Raw genomic sequence first — 20,099 nt, 5'->3', positions numbered from 1 at the left:
CATACAGAGACCTATGGGTCAATTCAAAAACCAAGTGCAGTAAAATGTGGAGCACAGTTTCTCAGTGGGGCAGTGGTGGTCTAGCGAGTAAGGAAGCGGATCGGCAATCAGAAGGTGGCCGGTTTCAATTCTGAACCACCAATCCTGAACCACTGCTCTCCGGGCGCCTTTCCTAGCTGCCCAGTTCTCACGAAGAATGATGGTTAAAAGCATTTTGTTGTGTGCACCGTGTGCTGTGCTGTTTCACAATCACTTCACTTTCACTATTTAAAGAAGGGCTTATTGACCATGTCGTTATCTGCATAATTACTAATAAAGGGCTCATTTGCTGAAATCACTTCATACCTGGGTTTTACTCCATTCTCACCTTAAGGTTTAGAGAGCATAAAGTTGGACATATACACTGCTCTTTCATCATCTCTTTCGTTCTAACTGTTGCCTCCTCTGCATTTTGTAATAAAAAGCAGGCCAAAAACTCAAGATGCAAAAAAAAAAAAAAAAAAAAAACACCAGGCTTTCTTGCTTGCCATCATCATCAAAAAAATGTTTCTCAGTCCTGGATGGAACCATACTTGGTCACAGCACACATGTTGCAATGCAACCCCCGAAGCACATCTACTTTCTGCATTTCTGACAAGGGAGAGTGCTCCACAGAGGCCTTGCCTCCCTCTCTTAAGGCATCTGACCTCCTTAACAGACAAAGCAGCCAGACAGCTGGAACACAATGGGCAAAAGAAGTGGACTTTTTCTTTCCATGTCAGTGACCAGAGAAGAGGAAAAAGCAAGCAGGAGAAAATGTGAGTGGTCAGATGAGCAAGCCCTGGTGTGTGCGCCTTGTACATGCTGGGTACAGGAATTTCATGCAAGCAGTTTGTGGTGCAGTTGAAAGTGACACCCCCAGGCAAGACAGTCATAGAGGAGCCATTTGGGTCAACCAGTGCTCTTGAGAATGCTACAAAGGCCACTTCACTATGCAGAGTGTCGTCACAGGATCTTCAAAAGCCAGACCTTTGCAGAGGAGGTCCCTATTGGTCTCAGAGGCTGAATGCCCAGAGATTCTAAACAGGGATCTGGGTCAGTCAGACACGGCCACATCAGATCTGTTGCCTGACATTCCCACACTGTCACAACAGACAAACTTTGATGGTTGGTCCATGTTAAGATGCGAAACTAATTTAGCTACTGCTCATGCTCTTTGTATTGAGCAATCCCATCATCCTCTCCAGCACCTCACCAGTTCACAAATGAGCCCCAAGTGGGCCAATCTGTTCCTGTTGTCCACCCCTTTTTATCCAAACCAGAGCTGAAGTACAGTTATCTCTAGGGCTGAACTAAAGTGAAGTGATTGTCACATGTGATACACAGCAGCACAGCACACGGTGCACACTAGAGATATATCAAAATCAAACCAAAAATGCGATTTGAATAAACGCGATTCTGCATGCGATTCTTCCACCCCCAGACTCTGCTCCATAGGTTAATACCAGGGTATCTGTGGAAAGACGTATGCACAAACTTGCCGGGTTGGCTGGAGACAGTCAGTGAGCAAGAGAAGCCAGCTACAGGGCTTGCTGCGGAACGCAAAAAATTGACATGGTTTTCTAAACTCCTGATAAGAAAATAATGTGGTGTTGTAGATCTCTGGACACCCAGACACTGATAATATCAGCTTCCTCCATTCCTGCTTTGTTTGTGTGTTTTGAAGGAAAAGACCAAACACTGCCAACTTCGATTCTTTGATTCAATTGGTCGCACAGCTCTCTGCAACGCTTTTTCTCCAAAGACGTATTTTCCCTTTTTTTCTTCCGGCCCTTGCACGTCATCATAATCACATCACTCAAACCCACCTACTTCAATTTCGGCCCCAGCACCACACAAAGCCGTACCGATCCGATGCTCACCGATCATATATGTCCCATGTTAAAGCCACACGCCACAATTAATCAAATGGAAAATCACCTCCAGTGGAGTGCAAGTTAGGGCGCAGTTGATATTTTGATGTACGGTTATGCTACAGTTTTTAATACACTTAATGTAGGGAATGAAATCATCATCAAGTTTTTTGTCAAATATATAGCGATTCGATTTTTTCTTAAAATCGTCCAGCCCTTGTTATCTCCTCTTTTTCTTCTACTGGCTGGCTTTTCCACGTTTGTTGACTCATTGACATTATTTCCTAAACATATTTCATTAAATGTAGATAATGACAGTGGATGAAAATAATAACATGCAAAAACATGCACACTTGCAGATCAGACAACAAGTAAACAGTTGTTCTCTTTTGTGTTTCATGTGTTAAATAATTGTTAATTTGTTACTAGAATTGACTTATTTAATTGAAAAAAAGAACAATATGACAGCATTAGCCGATATATGGGCCAATTTAATTTTGTAGTCCTGAGTATTTTGTACATCATTCTAGTTTGAAGACTCTGATCCTATGACATGGAACCTAAACTGTTGTCCAGGATGGCAGCTGTTGCCAAACTTGGCAGTTTAGTTAGACTAGAGAAGACTGTACTTTGAATGGCAGCTATTAAGAAGCCAGCGGCCACAGATGGATGAAGCTGTGAGGGAAGCCACCTGCCAACCAATTTCACTCCCTCATTAATCTCTCTCAACATTTTATCCACACAGGAAATCAAGCTGACAACATGGGGGACAGACATGGGGGGTGGGTTGCCCATCTGATTTCTCATAGCCCAAAAAATGTCAGACTCCAAAATGTACAGCAGCTTCCTTCAAGGTTCAAAATCACAGAAGAAAAATCTTGTTGTTGAATAATCTTGTAGCCTTGTGATGATAGTAGTGGTAGTAGCCTAGTGAACACACTCGCCTATGAACCAGAAGACCCAGGTTCAAATCCCGCTTACTACCATTGAGTCCCTGAGCAAGACACTTAACCCTGAGTGTCTCCAGGGGGATACTGTCCCTGTAAATACTGATTGTAAGTTGCTCTGGATAAGGGCGTCTGATAAACACTGTAAATATAAATGAGAAATGCTGTAAATGATTATAAAATAGTCTTTGCTCCCACTTCACTTACGAGTAAAAAAAATATATATTTTACCATATTGCCTAACTAAAATTGGTAAAACAGATGCCCTTTGTTATTAGGCGTGTCAATTTGTTAACTAGCTGACTAACTGTTTTCTTCAAACAGCAATTTAATTGTTTGTTAATATTTGTATTTTTTCCTATCGGTGCTTGATTAATGACATTATTTCTTTGTGATGTTTCTTCTGAGTGGAGAATCATGGGTAATTTAGGATCAATTACCACAACCTAATGTATATGAAAAGATATAGTGAAAAGATATATATATAAGAAATATGATCAACATAGGTCTTGCAGACATTTCCAGAATCTCCGGAAGTCTCCCACATATTAAAAGTTACTATCCCTAAAACATGTAAATAGTAAATAATCTAGATTTTATTAAAATGCACTTAATGAAACTAATATATCATGATGGTTATAATAGAGGTAAACCAGAATAGGAAAAAAAATGAAAAATGAATAAATGAAAACCACCGCAAAAGCACACAAAACACATCCTGTCTTTGTCAACTGCACTAATGAACACATAATTAGCAGCTTCTATTAGACTGCAGGATTCAAGGGATTCAAACTCATCACTAACCTCTGCACCATCTTGCACTCCTATATAATGAATATAATCCTACAAAATGTCTGCCAAATTATGTAAACCAGTTCAATTTCTGATGTGTTCTTTAGAATGACCCTGTTCTTCTAATTAGCATCACTGTATTTCCTTACACTTACATTAATTGCATTTAGCATTAGTTACATTTAATTGCATTTGGATGCCCTTATCCAAAGTACCTTACAATCAGTAGTTAGAGAAAGAGTCCCCCTGTAGACACTCAGGGTTAAGTGTTTTGCTCAGGGGCACAAGGGTAGTAAGTGGGGTTTGAACCTGGGACTTACTGTTCATAGTGTTTTACCCACTAGGCTACTAACACCCATTTGAAACCCTAAAAAGAATTTATTGGGCTGTTTAGGTTCAAACATGTGTCATATTCTATAGTGTATATTATTCAGGCCTATTGGAATAGTCAGGATCTTAACCCTAATCTCTTCACAGTTAATTTCCATCAACAAAAAAGACAGCATACGAATTAGAGGAAGAACTGTGTCAGAACAGTGAAGCTTTGATGAGTCCCAATTATCTGAATAACAAAGGACGCTCAATCAACATGCATCTGTCTGGACTGATAACTAATGAGTCTGTCTATCACAAGACAAAATGGCAATCAATCCAACACTTTTTCTTATAGCTGATACTTCTATACTTTTCAACTCCAGAATCCTGTACTCCTGTTGAGAAATGAATCTGCTTTTCGATAAATGCCTGCCGAAGATCGATGCCAATATTTCCCACATTTGTTTAAGAATAAAGCACTCGCCGATCTTCTCTGATAGCCTCCATCAGGCCCATGGGCCCTAACCATACAAATTTGTTATAAAAACACAGCCACAATCAATACGCAGCAGCTTTTCGCTGTTGATTTGGTGGGATTCATGCATATCAAGGGAAAAGGGAAGATACAATCGGAAAATGGAGATGCACAATGGGGGAGTGAAGAGAAATCCAATATGTGCGTGCAGTGAATTAAATATCAGCCGATCCACAAAACAATTGATTATCATCCACATCAGATTATCAGTCGTATCGCAGTCAGATCCCTGCCACACACATTTCAATACCAGTCTGCATTTGCTCCTTCATGTGGCTGCCAGTCTAGAATGGTAGACAACTTCTTTAATTTATCCATCTCAATTCATGGCTTCTATTATTTGTTCTCCCAGATTTTTAGCCAATGATGCATGAGCCCTAAAGCCCTGAGACAAAAAATTCCAGAGGAATGCTTAACCATGCCCAACTCAGGTTTTATTATTCACCATAAATAAGCCTGTCCGTTTGACAGAGTGTAATAAGCACCGATATACTGCACCACATTTCACACCTTCCCTCACTTCCGCTCATCACCCCCTCCCAGCCTTGATCTTTTCTATTTCAATGGGTCTCCAATTCCTACCTTTAAATAACTTTTTTCTTTGCTGCTCATATCAGGCTTCTGGAACTAATTTCTGAAGTGCATATTGATTGCAAATTGATACCTTGGGTCAAGGGCTCTTCTCTATTAATAATGAAAGAAAAGGCTTTGCCAGGGTGGCTTGGTGGTGAGCACGGTGAGTATGGCTCTGCTTAGCCAACCCAAAGAGACTGACGTCAGCATGTACGTCCACAACGAGTACAAGAGACTGAAATGAAATCTCAAGGCGTGGGCTGAATGCAATATTTTTGTAACTACTCAAGCAATAAATATTGCTGTGTGTGAGTTGTTTTCTGCACTTCCAGATGAACGGTTATCACAAAACACAAAGTACCTAAACACGGCTGAGAAATTGTGAAAATAATTGAGACATGGCACCTCATAAAGCCAAACAAAAAAGAAAAAATCAATACAGAAGAGACGCCAGTATCAGTTTCAGAAATTTACCACCAAAATTGGCAAATATTATTCCCATCCACTGTGCCCCTATAGTCACAAGATGGACAACCATTTCTTACACAATGAATGAGAAAAAGGCCTTTGCTTATTTTTATTATTTCCTACTGATCACAATGACTGAACGTTTTTCACGAAATGCTACCCTAAATTTTATCAGTCACACATCCTCATTCACATAATCAGAACAGGGGAAAAAATCTATTTCACCCCATTGTTACTGTATCTTCTGCAAGTGAATCATATAGTTCATCATCAAACACTGCATGACACTGTGGTACTCTGCTGTAACTACAAAGTAAAGAACATCTGTAGAGTCTCAACCCCCCATTTCACAGCTTCTTTCAGCATTTCTAACATGACGAGGCTGAAGAACAACTTTTACCTGAAATGACAGAGTGGCAAATGAAAGAAAGAAAGAAAAAAAAGTGAATGCAAGGGCTCATTAATTCACCTTCTCCGGTGGCCACTAGGGCAAATCAGTAGCCATTACAGGGGTGGCACTCAACAAACCAGGGAATTGTCCCCATAATACACCTCACAGTTTCTCTAATGGAGGCAGAATTGGTCAATACCTGCACAGAGGTTATTTGAACACAGTGATGGTGCACAGTGACATTAAAGCCGGTCAATTGCACTGTGTGTGTGTGTGTGTGTGTATATATATATATATATTTTTTTTTTCACATATTGATTTTAGCTTGTTTTAATATTATTTAAAATGCTGTAATTATAATTGACAAAATGCCATTTGCTATGTTTGGTAAATTTGACCATTTGTAATACATTGCCACTTAGTCAAACCTGGGAGATGTTGCAGGGAAATGTGTGGTAATGTTGAAACAATACATGGTAAATCACCATGAAGCCAAAATTCTGGCCACAACTACCCTGGAATGGTACCCTGGAATGTCACTCCCACTGTGGTCATCTTCAAAAACAAGCTTAAAGAGAAAAGGCACGAGATACACATGCACGACATTTAGAAATAAACATAAGCGGAAACCATAAACCGGGAGAGACAAGACCTTTAGCACATAGACACAGCAAAGTCACCAGGAATTAGGATGTTGGGAAGCTTATATAAGCAGGAGAACTGGACACACACAGAATTAAAAATCTGGACTAAAACAGGGGCAAACAAAAATATGGTCCTTATTGGACTTTTGTCTTAATTATTACTTATTTATTTTTGAACGATCCACCTACTTTTAATACACTTTTTCTTTATTTGAAAGTGAAGTGATTGCCATTGTGAAACACTGTAGCACAGCACACGGTATGCACAATGAAATGTGTCCTCTGCTTTTAACCCATCACCCTTGGTTAGCAGTGGGAAGCCATGACAGGCGCCAGGGGAGCAGTGTGTGGGGACGGTGCTTTGCTCGGTGGTACCTTCCAATTATGGGTCCGCTTACTTACTAGCTAGGCCAGAACTGCTCCTGAGACATTTGGTTTCTGCTATAATGTTTTATAAAAATAAAACGTACCTTGTCTTGCCTTACGCTGCCTTGTTAATTAGATAACACATGAATATAATTAAAAACCTAATTTAAAGTTAGGAACACCAGAAAAAATTGTTTTGCAGGATTGACTATTTCATTTTCAGAAGAAGAAAAATATCATACACATGTGGACGGTTCCTGCCCTCCATTTCAATCCAGACCTGCTGTTTTTCACTGTAACAGTGCAAAATCCATGTAGATAAAAGCCACAGTCTAATGAAAATGGCTGTGAGCCCACCATGACAGACGTACGCAGTGACTCACATCAAGCAGAATTGACTAGCGCTAAGCACTAAACTCCTGGAGCTTTCTTCTTTTGCTCTATGAAGCAACCTAATCAGCAGGATGCCTGCCAGCAAACTGCCCCATTCTAAGCATAATAAACATGACATTAAAGGCCAGATTCAAACGGCAGTGTGTTGCGCATAATTAGGATCTAATAATTTAATGCTGAGCTGGTTCAGGAGTCACTCCACATCTAAGCACATATGGGTGGCTGTGTTACTGTAGGGTTTGTGTCTTCACTGCTGCTTTCCTAATAGCATGAAATGTTGTTGGAAGGGATTTACATTGAGCGGATAAATATGCTCTACACTTCAGCTTAAGATGTTGGGTCATGGACATGTTGCTCCATCTCAATGGTACATTTTAATTTAATAATTTAACATGTGACCATTAACAATTTACCACACCCTCACATACGCCTATATTTGCTCACACATGTCTCTCTCACATTAAAAAAGGAGCCTTGTATATAGACACGTTTGAATTTGATGGCACTAAACTTTAATCTTAGCACAGGTCTGATACCCACTTATGACCCCTGAAATCAACATGATAAATGAAGCTGGCTGCCAAACCCATCAAATCATACACATGTTTGCTCTGACAGAAGCAAGTGACAAGCTGGTGATTGATGGCAAGGCTAATGCATTAACACAAGTCTGACTAATAGCATTTAATTAGCTGGTGCATAAGTCAGACATAACTGGCTTACATTCACGCACCAACTACTCAGAAAAGCCATACACATATTCAAAATAGCCAAACACACAACAACATTTAAAATAAAATTGGGTTGAAAAATTGCATTTGTCATGGTTAATTTTCAGTTCTAAGTATGGGTAACAAGTCATATATAATATAATTAATATAAATGAAAAATGAATTCCTGGCTCTTTTCACATATAAAAATATTGAAAAACAAGGTGTTATAGTTTTGACCACTTGCATGCCGAACCCCTGTGTGAACTTGACCTCCCCATTGCTGACGCAATGCACCAGCCATGGTAAAAACTGAAATTCATAACGCACTGTGTCCTTCCCTAGCCTCTGGCCAGCCTCCTGTTTCATCATATTGGACTGTGCCTTCTCCTCTCCTCAGTCTCCTCTGGCCAGCCCAATCACCCACGTCTCTCCTTCCACTACATCTCCTGTCATGTCTGCAATTGCAACCTCCGGCATCCCCCGTGACATGAGGTCACGGTGAAAATTAGTTGCCTCTTCATTACATGAAGCTATGTTCACATCACATGCTGAGTAATAAGGGAAAGTTTATGGTGCTGACCACTGCAATTTTAGAGACTAATAACACATAATGGTGGCTGCCAAGCAACAAATATCCACCAATTATCAAGCTTTTTTCACAAGACTGTTAAACATGTAAGCATGTCAGCTTTTGTTATGTAATTAGTTGATGTCCTGTCTACAAGCTCAACCCTCCAATTTCTCCATAGGTTAAATGTATCTTGAACCCTGGGCCCTTTTCAGAAATCCCTGCTTTAAAATTACATAACCAAAAACAACTGATAATAACTCAAAGGTTTCAGTTTTCACACCAGAGGGGGTGGGGTGGAGGAATGATGGACTCCAAAGGGTGAATGAAAAATGAACAAAGTTTATTTGACAGAACACCAAATGCAATCAAGCCACCACGCCTCATGCTGAAGAAGGTGTCCTCTGGTGTGGACAGTGTCTCTAGCTTAGTTCAAAGTTCATAAGATGTCCCAGTTCACTGGAGAAACGACATCCTCAGGAACCTCCCTTGGTATCTCACATAAAGACACACAGCTTCAAGCACATGGCACATGATAATCCAGTCTGGTGGGATGAGGGACGAGGGGAAGACTCAGGATGTTGTGTTGGAGATCAGATCTGTAGACTTCAGATCCCATGTGGCTCTCGCAGGGGACCGGATGAGACACAATATGCACCCTAACGTTTGTTACAATGGGGAGGTTCACTATCCATGCCGAAGGGACCTGGGAAGGGAACATGATGAGGAACCCACAACCCGGAAGTGCAAGAGAGGAAACACCAAGTTTGCACTAGGATTGGAACTTTACAGGGCTACAAGTGACATGACACGCAGACACAGACACAGCGCCAGTATGGACATTTCAATAGTTTTGGTATAATATACTGTGAATATAATAATGTTATTTAATGTTAAATAACATTATTATACATATATAATGTTATAAATTAATTGCGTAAACACAATGCTTGTCTATTCGGCCCTCGCCAAAGAACTGAGAGCTTGTGTTTAGCGTCAGGTGTATAAGTGCTTCCAGCATTGCTGCAGATGACGTGCGGTGGGGGTCAACCTGTCAGGCTCAGACTGTACACGCCACACTAAATCAAACTGCATCACACTGCCTTAACCTCAGAAGGAAGCCACTTCTAAAAAGAATTCAGAGTCCTCAGTTTGCTGAGGACAAGGATAAGGCAGATTCTGAAAGTGAGTGAGCAGGTATTGCCATTCTATGTTGTCTAGTATGTTGCATTACATAAAAAATATATATTTTTGCATCTTTGCATGTCCTCATAATGCTCCCTCCCCATACATTTTTTTAGCTAAATGTTACAAAATTTGCATTTCATTGATAATTCACCAAGGAGTAAAACACAATGCTTGTCTGCAGGTATCCATGTTCAACAACAATCTTTTCTTGTTTCCCTTTCAGCTCGGGGCCATAATTATCCACACTGCAGAAGAGCTGAGACACTGACAAACACTTAATAGACATATTCCCATCAGATTCTGCTGCAGCAGCAAGGAAGTCTTAAGAAGACATTCAAAGAAAAAGACTTAAAAGGGACACAGAAAGTCACAGATTCAAGTGGTTTTTGGGATAGCAGCTAAAATGATACCATTTAGTCACACATCATTCAAGGAAAATGCCTTTACTGAATTCAATGAGGAGGTCAAATAACCTGAGAAAAGTCAACACTTGCTTAGGAATAGCTTCATCAGAAACATTAGGTTGAGGTTTATATTTGCACTACAGAACAGATCTCAAACAAGATGAGACGCTTGGAGTGTTTATTCTGTACTAAGATTAGACGGATGGGGAAAAGGTCAGCAGTCTCTCTGCGCTGGCTGACATGGGAGCAAAGAATGTTCAAACGATGCTGACAGTCCCTCAGTAGATGTGATTACAGCACATTTGTGTGGTGAAAACCCTGTCTTTGGCCATTAATATTTATGGATAAGAGGTGAGGTAAGCTGCAGATAGTGGTGTAATGGTTCAGGATGGAAAAGGCGATCGTCAGGAGACACGTTGTCAGCCGTGGGATGCCAATCTCAGGCGAACTGATGGATCTGTGGACCACAAACAGAAAGTTTCATATACCCTCCGATTATTGCCTGCCTCTCCCCCATCGAGCAGGGAAACGAGGAGTCTTGAGTCGCTGAATCGATGCAAAGCTCCCGTCGCTGCCGACCTTTTCCCCAGAGGGGACTTGGGAGTTGGAGGAGCTCCATTTCATTTTCAATTCCGGAGAAAAAAAATGTCCACAGCTGGAAAGCGGCAAAAGATCATTCAATTATGACACAAAATGGCTTACTACAGAAAATGTTCTACTGAATAATTATCAGTAAGCACCTTACAAAAAAACTGATACTAGATCTAAAATCAGGAGAAGATGCATGTCTCATGCAGGAGAATCAGGAGAAGATACATGTCTCAAGCAGGGTTTCTGCAGGTTTAAAGAAGCCAAATTTAAGACTTTTTAAGACCTTTTTTAAGGTCACTTTCATCAAATTTAAATTTCATTAACTAGATTTGTCCAGGTACAGACTTTTTCTTGGCAGACAATGTTAATATATATTTATATTTGATATATTAATTTTCTTTCCTTCCAGCTGGAGAGGGGCATAGGCCTTGCAGAGGGCACCAAACTGGCTATGACCGTCCCTGGTTCTCTCCATGTGTGCGCCGCACTTAGTAAACCCAGAAGTATGCAGTGCAGTGACCAACGAATTCCTGACAGGTTGAATGCTTGTTTCATTTCATTTATTTGGCCTGCAGTATTTTTAAGACCTTTGGATTTAAGGATTACCAGTCATTTGTAATGATATTTAAGGCCCTAAATGAGGAAAATCGAATGTAAGCCTTTTTAAGGATCCTCAGAAACGCTGTCCAGTGAAGGTTTTTAAATATGTAGCAGGGCACAACATGCTTCTCCTTTCAACACTCCTGCATTTAAGTTTTACTGCCTTTAGAAACAGGTCACTACATTTTGGAGTATCAGTCTCCAACAGCAAGTTTGCTGGTACAGTGCAGTGGCAACATAGAAGAAAAGTTCCTCAACACACCACACGATCCAAATTACAGACCTCATCATTGCTACAGACTAATGAGTTTTTTTTAAGGGGCAGTGGTTGCCTCGCGGTTAAAGAAGCGGCCTCGTAATGAAGGTTGCCGGTTCGAATCTCCATCTGCCAACGTGCCACTGAGCAACTGGTAGTGAAGGGCACACCCTTACAATTGGGGGTACAGATTGCAGTAGTGAGTGAAGCCACCTCAGCAGCACCCCAAATGGCATTGGGTGACACTTACAGCCACTTAGTACAGCAAGCCCAATAGTCAATGCTTCTGTGTTCCATCGTACATATTTGTGTTGTAGTATAAATGTGGCTATTGTATCATGTCTTCGTGGGATCATGAGTTTTGTCATGACTTGGTATGTGCTTGTGTTTTTTGTATTTAAACACCCGTCCTCCATATTTCTATAAATTCTGAATTGATTTACAGTGTATTACACCCCTGCTAGCCCTACCACATGTTGGACTGCTAGATATAGGCACCGTGTGCACATTTTGGTCAATTTCTATTTAAGTATATATACATTTAAGGAAACTGTGCCGATTCACCAAGAGCTCTGCTTCAAACTAGTTTTAATATGGTGAAGGGGACAGCACCAGTCTCTGCTACAGAATTAATTATGCACAGCTTGGAGACACATAATAAAAATAGCCTAATATTTAATTAGATTTTCTTGGGCCTTATTACTGATGAATGACTTTTCCCAGTTCTAAAAGGTATGCCCCGGGTGACCCTCTAAAACTAACACCACAAAACCCTTGTGGCTCTTCAACCCAGCCCACATGTCATATAATTAACACAGTGTTGAGGACATGCAAATTAAAAAGACAAGTCATGGGGGAAAGGATTGTCTTCTGCGCTGAATCCCCAAACTTGCCTTTTGCAAGTTCAAGAACAAGACAGTTACAATCCAGAATTCTCCCTTGTGTTGCACAGCATTCAGCACTCGCTGGTAAAAAATAACTCCGGCATACCAAAACATGTTATTATGATTTAGCAAACAGTGCATTCAGTTTTTACACACCCTCAGATTCAGCCAGAGGGAATACTAAATGCTAAATACTAATTCTGGAATATTATTTTCAAGTTTCAAGCCACTTAAAACACTCTTATTATGCTATCTTATTTTGGCTCTAATATCCCAGAAATCCCATAACCACATGATCACTGTTAAAACAAAGATGGACATGATCTGGAGTCCGCTCTGGTGCAGGGTTCTACAAAAATAGGTTCTTTGCTGCTTGACTCTGTATCATCCCACCACAAGTACAAATATAAGCCTCATTTTCCTCCTGAAGATGATTTTATCATCACCTCCTTCTGACAGTGTGGGAGAGCAGCAGTCATTCATTTTGGTTCAGAGAACACACCAGACAATGAAAAGTGTGTATGGTGTGCAGGGGACCATGTCAAACTGGGGTGACATACAAACACGCCTACGGAGAGGACAAGGATGCAGGGTAGGGGCACAGACACCTCGCTGGCAGCCTTTCCAAAGATGACTTCATTTTTTACCCACAAAAACAAGCGAACCTCATCCCTCACAAACACCAGTAGCTGTATAAAAAGTGTGCAGCCATTTCCGGCAAGGTTAACGGCAATTATGCACTTTCGTTTAGTCACAGCACTTATTGCTTGATTTTCTACACTAATGCAGAACAGCACAAAAGGACCCTGCACAACCTTGATTATACAGTTACAGTAGGCAGAATGTATTCAAAATGTAGTTTAATGACGACAATTTCAGGGCCATCTTCCCTTCAAAGGGAATGTAGTACCTGAAACAAAAGAGATCAGTGTGCTTTCACTAAAGCTGACAGTGATAAACAACATTTTAATAATATGAAAATAAAGTTAAATCTGATAAATCTCTTTCTATAAAATGGTACAAAATGGAAACAAATCTATACCAATTACAGAATCATGAGCCATGTGTATAAAACACATGCATGTACTGAAATAGAATGGAATTATTTTATTATTTTTAGCATCAGCATGAAAACAATAGCATGTTAAATTGTTATGTTGACACTGTGAAGACAATATGGTTACTATCAATTATAAATCAAAAGAACTGATGTGCAGAATCAATAGTAGTATCAATTAAAATTATATTATCATTATTTTTATGGGAAATTAATGTTTCATGTATAGTCTTTTAATTATGAATAACTGTTCTCCACAACTGTACAGTTGTTTAATATAAGTACTCAACATTTGCACCACTCATTTTCCCATGCATTTGGAATGTTAACATTCATGAGAGTATGATACTGTCATCCCCTCTTTCCAGCCAGTGGCAAATGCATTGCTTATTTAAAACAATCTACTAACATAGAGACATGAACTGTAGTACAAAATCTCATCTTAGAAACCGTTTAAAATTTCATACAAAATGTATATAGACCATAGTATTAAGATAGAGTAAATTAAGTAAGTATTGACAGAACCAACACCAAATTTATAAGAGTGCGCCACCACTCCCTAATGATCCCATACTTTTTAGCACAGGTGGTCTCATAGGACTTAAGCAGACAAAGAAAATATAATTTTGTATATCCCAGAACCATTCACCAATTTAAAAAAACAGAGGCCGTCACAGCATCATACCTACTTTAATTACACAAAAAGAGCTAATGGGAGAATATTTTTCTGGACCAATCATTTAACAAAACATCATTAACCAAATGAGTTTGACCCCAAGGGCACATGCACCACATAGACCAGATTCAATCATTTCAACTCCAAAGCCTCCACATGACCAGGAAACAAGATCTAAGGCTAAATGACCACCTGCAAAATTCAAACTGTGTACAAACTCAGGTGAGATGCCTGGGAGAACACATTATACATTTAATAAAAATAACAAATGCCACTACCACATGGGCAAAGCATAAATTAATAGCAGTAATAAAATGTTCCCTAGGCAAATGGAACAAAAAGCGATTATATGAAATGCTGTCCAAGCCTATAAATCCTATAAAGACCGGAGAAAACAATGCAGGGCAAAGGGTATGGGGAAAGATATGACTTTTTTAATATAAATCCAGTGTAGAAGAAGAACCTCGAGCTGACATTTTACTTTCCAGTATTAAACTGCAGTAATAGCGCCTCCGCCATGGACACACATGTAACAATAACCTTGGGTGAGATACTTCCTCCTGTGGGTGGGTGTTAAATTATATAGAAAGAAGCTGAAGCCTTTAGAGGAATACCAATGGCTTCACAGCTACATTTTTCATACAGGAACCTCCCAGCAGATGATGCAGGTGGATGAAAACCAGACAGGCGCCAAGGCTAAGAAGGCTGAGCTCCAGCAACCCAGTGATTTCTGTTTCATTACAGATCGGGGCATTTAAAAACCGTGGCCTGCACTAATCATTTGCAGTGTGGGGGGTTGTGGTGGGCGTTTGGGGGCAAAATTGGCCACATAAATTAGTCCTAATATATTCCCACACACTCCTCCCGCTCCCTTGCTCCCTGTTTAACAGTGCCTGAAAAGACTTTTGTGATGCTGCCGAATTGCCGCATTTGCATTCATGCTTCTGTCCACCGTCTAAACTAATTAGGGCACCGAAAATAGAGACTTTTGGGGATGCAGGGCACACACCCTTGACTGGTGATTGCATTAGTGCTTTGCACCCTTCTGAAGTCCAGCACACCACATGAGAATCCAGACGCAAGACGCAACCAGCAATCCCGCTTTCACGAGGTGTATAATGAAAAAAAAAAGTGTAAGTGAAGTGATTGTCATTGTGATGCACTGCAGCACATTCACACGGTGCACACAACAAAATGTATCCTCTGCTTTTAACCCATCACCCTTGGTGAACAGTGGGCAGCTATGACAGGCGCCCAGGCGCCTTGGCGGATCAGGATTTGAACCGGCAACCTTCGGATTAATGATATCAAATGCAAACGAATACATTGGTTGACAAACCTTCACATGCCTGGACAGCAAAAAAAGAAATTTGGTGAATTCTGCAGTACTGACCTCCATGTCAAGGAACAGTATTTCAGCATCGGTGAAAATGAATAAAACTGATCTCAAGACTGCATCTTTCAACAGGCTCCTCAGGGGGTCCTTGTCACCGCAAAACCGAGGCTTAAGAGAAGGTGAATCAATAAAATCCCTTCTAAACAGTCAAGCATAATGAAAACCACTACATAACACGACATTTCACTGCTGGCCACTGCATTGGTCCTTCTGCTGCACTCTACCCAGAATCTGCAAGAATAGAAGCCTTGTCCAATTTCCCTTTTACGACATACATCCTTAAAACTGGGTGGTAGTGTGTGGTAGTAGCCTAGTGGGTAACACACTCGCCTATGAACCAGAAGACCCAGGTTCAAACCCCTCTTACTACCATTGTGTCCCTGAGCAAGAGGGGGGGGGACTGTCCCTGTCACTGCTGATTGTAAGTCGCTCTGGATAAGGACGTCTGGTAAATGCTGTAAATGTAAATGAAAAAAAAAAAGTTTCACCTGTAGCAGAACACCTTGAGTTTAAAGAACTTTACACACCAAGATGAAACAGCCCAAAATATTGACACACTGTGACAACGTATTGCATGAAAAAATGACATCTGTGCCTCGTTGCAAGTCCCTCTTGCCAAACACAGAGAATTTGCATAACAAGCACTGGCAGTGTCTGAAACACAGGAATGGTGGGCCAGGGAAGGAAAAAGAGCAGGGCCTTTTGACAGGAGGGGGACTGACAGGAGAGCCTACGCTGGCTATGACGAGGGTCTGAAGCTTATTGGTCAGACCAGCCTTACTCACCAGAGCTTAGGCTGCCGGCGTGATTCGTCCTGACAGCGTTAGTGAGAATTAAAACATCGGGCCGTGTCCTGCTGCCTGAATGCGACGTATCGTTTCTTCCGCACGCTGCCGCACCGTTCAGGTGGGGACCAGAGGACAGGGTAGAGAAGATGGAGAAGAAACAAGGGTCTGGCCAGGGAGCAGTGAACCAGGCAAGGCCAAGCTGTTGCCTGACTCTTGGTCCATATGTAACCTTCCCTGGACCACCGAACGGGTGATGGCGAGGGGAGGGGGCATCAATCTCTTTTACAGGACTCTGCGGCATGCACAGAGCCAACAATATCCCTGCAGCTTGCTCCGAGGCAACAGATGCATTAGTGGCAGCTCTCCTCCTGCCCGTGTGTGTGTGCGGTGCATTCTGAGTGGACTCACATTGTGAAATGAGGCGGGACAGGGACATTGGTATTCCTTGTTCAGAGGCTGAAAAATCATGCAGAGCCTCCCCTGATCTGTAGCAGCCATCTGATGTTCTCAGCTGCCGGAGGATAGAAGGGATCCTCACTTACTGGTCAGTCATCAGCAGCTGCCTTCCATGTAAAGAGAGGTCACTGCGCCCCGCCAATTTGGGCTCATTAAGAGTCTTTATGGATACTCATTGTGCATCATCGAATTCAGATTATTCCAATCGTTTAGCGTCTGTCAAAGATAAATCGAGCGACTTCTGGGAACATCGGTGCCAGTTACCCTCTAACGGAAATCCCTCCACGTGACGGTTCCAATAAAAATAGATATTATAAATCAATTACTTCAGTATAGTACCTGATGCACTGAATCCCACATCCCCCAACAAAAGGGAAAGACAACTGTTACCCCCCAACACACACAGAATAATGGCGATTAGAAGAACACTGCGCTGAGATGTCTTTTCCACGGCACCTGGACCCTCGGGGGTTCACTGTTAATCGATCAGTAAAAAGTCGCTTCCTGATTATTACCGATTAACCAGCGTTCGTGGAGAACCAGAGGGGTTGATAATCCAACGCCGTCCACCAACTTCACTTCCGAGAAGGTCGGTAAGGGGAGGAGACCCCGTTTTAGCCCCCAGAAGAATGAGAAATAAGAAAAGGAGTGCGCCATACCTGATCTCTGTCAGACACGGTTAGAACATATTCCCAGACTGCCGAGGTGGATGCAGATGAAGTTTCTCGTCCATCGCAGTTTGAGGGAGCGAACGTGGCTCGGTGGTGCAGAGAAAGCAGGAGCCAATGACATTCAAAAACGAGACTAACAGAAGGACTGGAAATGAAGCGAAAGAATACTGACTAAAAGGAAAACGCACCAGTTAAATGAAAGGAAGAGAAGGAAATAAAAGAAATGATAAAAAAAAACTAGGAACAGATTATAAATGATGGGGGAGAGGAAATTGTGGATATTCCGCTCCGCGCCTCCATCCGGATCCACGATATTCCAAACGGTCTCCGGTAAAATCCCGAACTGTCGCTACTTCCACGGCGTCTCGATCACGCCTCAGATCCCTGTCCCCGGTCCCTCTCTCTCTCGTCGAGCGACCTGACTTTTTTTTCTCTGCCCCCCCCCCCCCCCTCTCTCTCTCTCTCTCTCTCTCTCTCTCGCTCTCTCCTTCTCTCTCTCTCTCCGCTGCACCGGCATTCGCTCTCCCTCTCGCTCTCTCTTTCTCGCCCCCCCCCCCCTCTCTCTCCGCTGCACCGGCATTCTCTCTCTCTCTCTCTCTCTCTCTCTCTCTCTCTCCGCTGCGACGCCGAGAGAGGCGCGCACGCGCTGCGCTCGTTCGTTCCGTTCTGCTAAGTGACGTCAGAGGACGCAGGTTCCCAAAAAGGCAGCGAATGAGAAAGTTGAAGACGCCCAGAGTTTTATCTAGATTAGCAGAGACTTGTTTTATGTTTGCATTATGATTAAATGACTGACAACCAAAGTTTGATGATGATGATGATGTTGCAATTAATATAAGTGTAAAGTGTGAAGTGATTGTCACTTGTGATACACAGCAGCACAGCACGAGGTGCACACAGTGAAATTTGTCCTCTGCATTTAACCCATCACCCTGAGTGAGCAGTGGGCGGCCATGACAGGTGCCCGGGGAGCAGTGTGTGGGGACGGTGCTTTGCTCAGTGGCACCCCAGTGGCACCTTTGCGGATCGGGATTTGAACCGGCAACCTTCTGATTATGGGGCCGCTTCCTTAAACGCTAGGCCGCCACTGCCCCTGCAGTGCACTGCACCACTGCCCCTTATTATTGTTGCATTTATATTATATTATTAACTATTGTGAACTGAGTACTTCACTGGCGGTGACATGGAACCATGTTGTAAGTCCCTCTGCATAAGAGAGTCGACCAAATGCAAAATGTAAATGACTATTAATAAACTTTGTTTTCAATTTATCCTGCCCTACACCGTGTGTGCACCGTGTGCTTTGCTGCTGTGTATCACAATAACAATCACTTCACAATTACCCCTTTAATGAGGCAGACATACTGCCTTAGAAAATTATGACCCAAAAATAACTTCTGGTCTAACCTTGCACTCATGGCCAATCTTACTGAGCATATTATTTCTCAGTGCTGCTTTTATGAGACATGTGTGACCATTTATTACCTTTAGCTGTATTTAGCAGGTGTAGAAAAGGCTCTGAGAGCCACTTTAGTAATCCAATCCCATAGAATTGTTATAGAATGTGTTGCACACATAGGGACAGGCGTCTGCACAAGCCAACATGTGATTCAGCACCACAGACAGCATCACCCTTATTGTTCACTGACTGCAGCCAGGCACTGGGGCTCAGGACTACAAACACTTAATGGATCCTTATTAGGATGAAAATAAAAAATGCCACACCATCAAATGCATATGGACTGATCCATAGGATCGTTTAAATCCTATCAAGTCCCACATAATTTATTCAGAGAATTTAGTAGAAGGAGGCATCTGTGTAGCACTTTGACAAGCTCTAGTCTACAACACAGGCATCCATATGAATGCCTGGAGATGTAAGCACCATAAGCGTTGATTCACCTCTGGAACAAAGATAGAAATGCATGATGCACACAACAAAATGTGCTCTCTGCTTTTAACCATCACCCTTAGTGAGCAGTGGGCAGCCATTAAATGGAACAGTGTGTGGGGTAATGTGGCACCTCAGTAGCACCTTGGCATCTTGGGATTCAAACCTGCAACAATCTGATTATGGGCCTCTTTCTCAGCCGCTAGGCCACTACCGCCCCATAATCAAGATAGAAAAAAACATTTAAAACATGGTATAAAATTGTGTTTCTGTTCAGTGAATGCAGTAGTCAGCACCTCATTTTCTACCAGTAGATGCAAAGTGGCAGGTCCACAAATGACTGTTGATCAGTGTAAACACTGATTTCTGGAATATCCCAGTCTTATTGCAAGGGACGAAATGTAATATGAGGAGTGCTTTGCACTGCTCTGCAGAAACAGGTCTTCATAAGTTTGTTTAGTGGTGTCTGAGTGTGTAGAAATGATTAAAAGTGAAAAAAACAAATGATGTGAAGTGATACTGGTTAAGTGGATTAAATTAGAGATAACCATCTCAGCATTCTGGAAGAGAAAGGCCAAGTGAGAAAAAAGGCAGCTCAGCATTTTGTACAGTTTAATTGCGGCATGTTAGGGAAGTTCAATAGGTCT

At 41.8% G+C, this 20,099-nt stretch overlaps 1 protein-coding gene across 14 annotated transcripts in view; it reads right to left on the bottom strand.

Moving 5' to 3' along the window:
- adgrb2 (adhesion G protein-coupled receptor B2) overlaps nt 1-17,967 on the bottom strand; it is a 259,112-nt gene extending 241,145 nt beyond the window's left edge. For all 14 annotated transcript variants that reach the window (XR_003743370.1, XR_003743369.1, XR_003743371.1 and 11 more), the window contains exon 1: nt 17,553-17,967. The gene's annotated coding sequence lies outside the window, so the exon portion shown is untranslated. The remainder of the gene's footprint in view (nt 1-17,552) is intronic.
- Nucleotides 17,968-20,099: the final 2,132 nt, after the last annotated feature.

The sequence above is a fragment of the Denticeps clupeoides genome, chromosome 20 (genome assembly GCF_900700375.1).
Source record: "Denticeps clupeoides chromosome 20, fDenClu1.1, whole genome shotgun sequence".
NCBI classification, from domain to species: Eukaryota; Metazoa; Chordata; class Actinopteri; order Clupeiformes; family Denticipitidae; genus Denticeps; species Denticeps clupeoides.
Note: the sequence above shows the minus strand (reverse complement) of the source record. Positions and strands in the feature narration are given on the sequence as shown.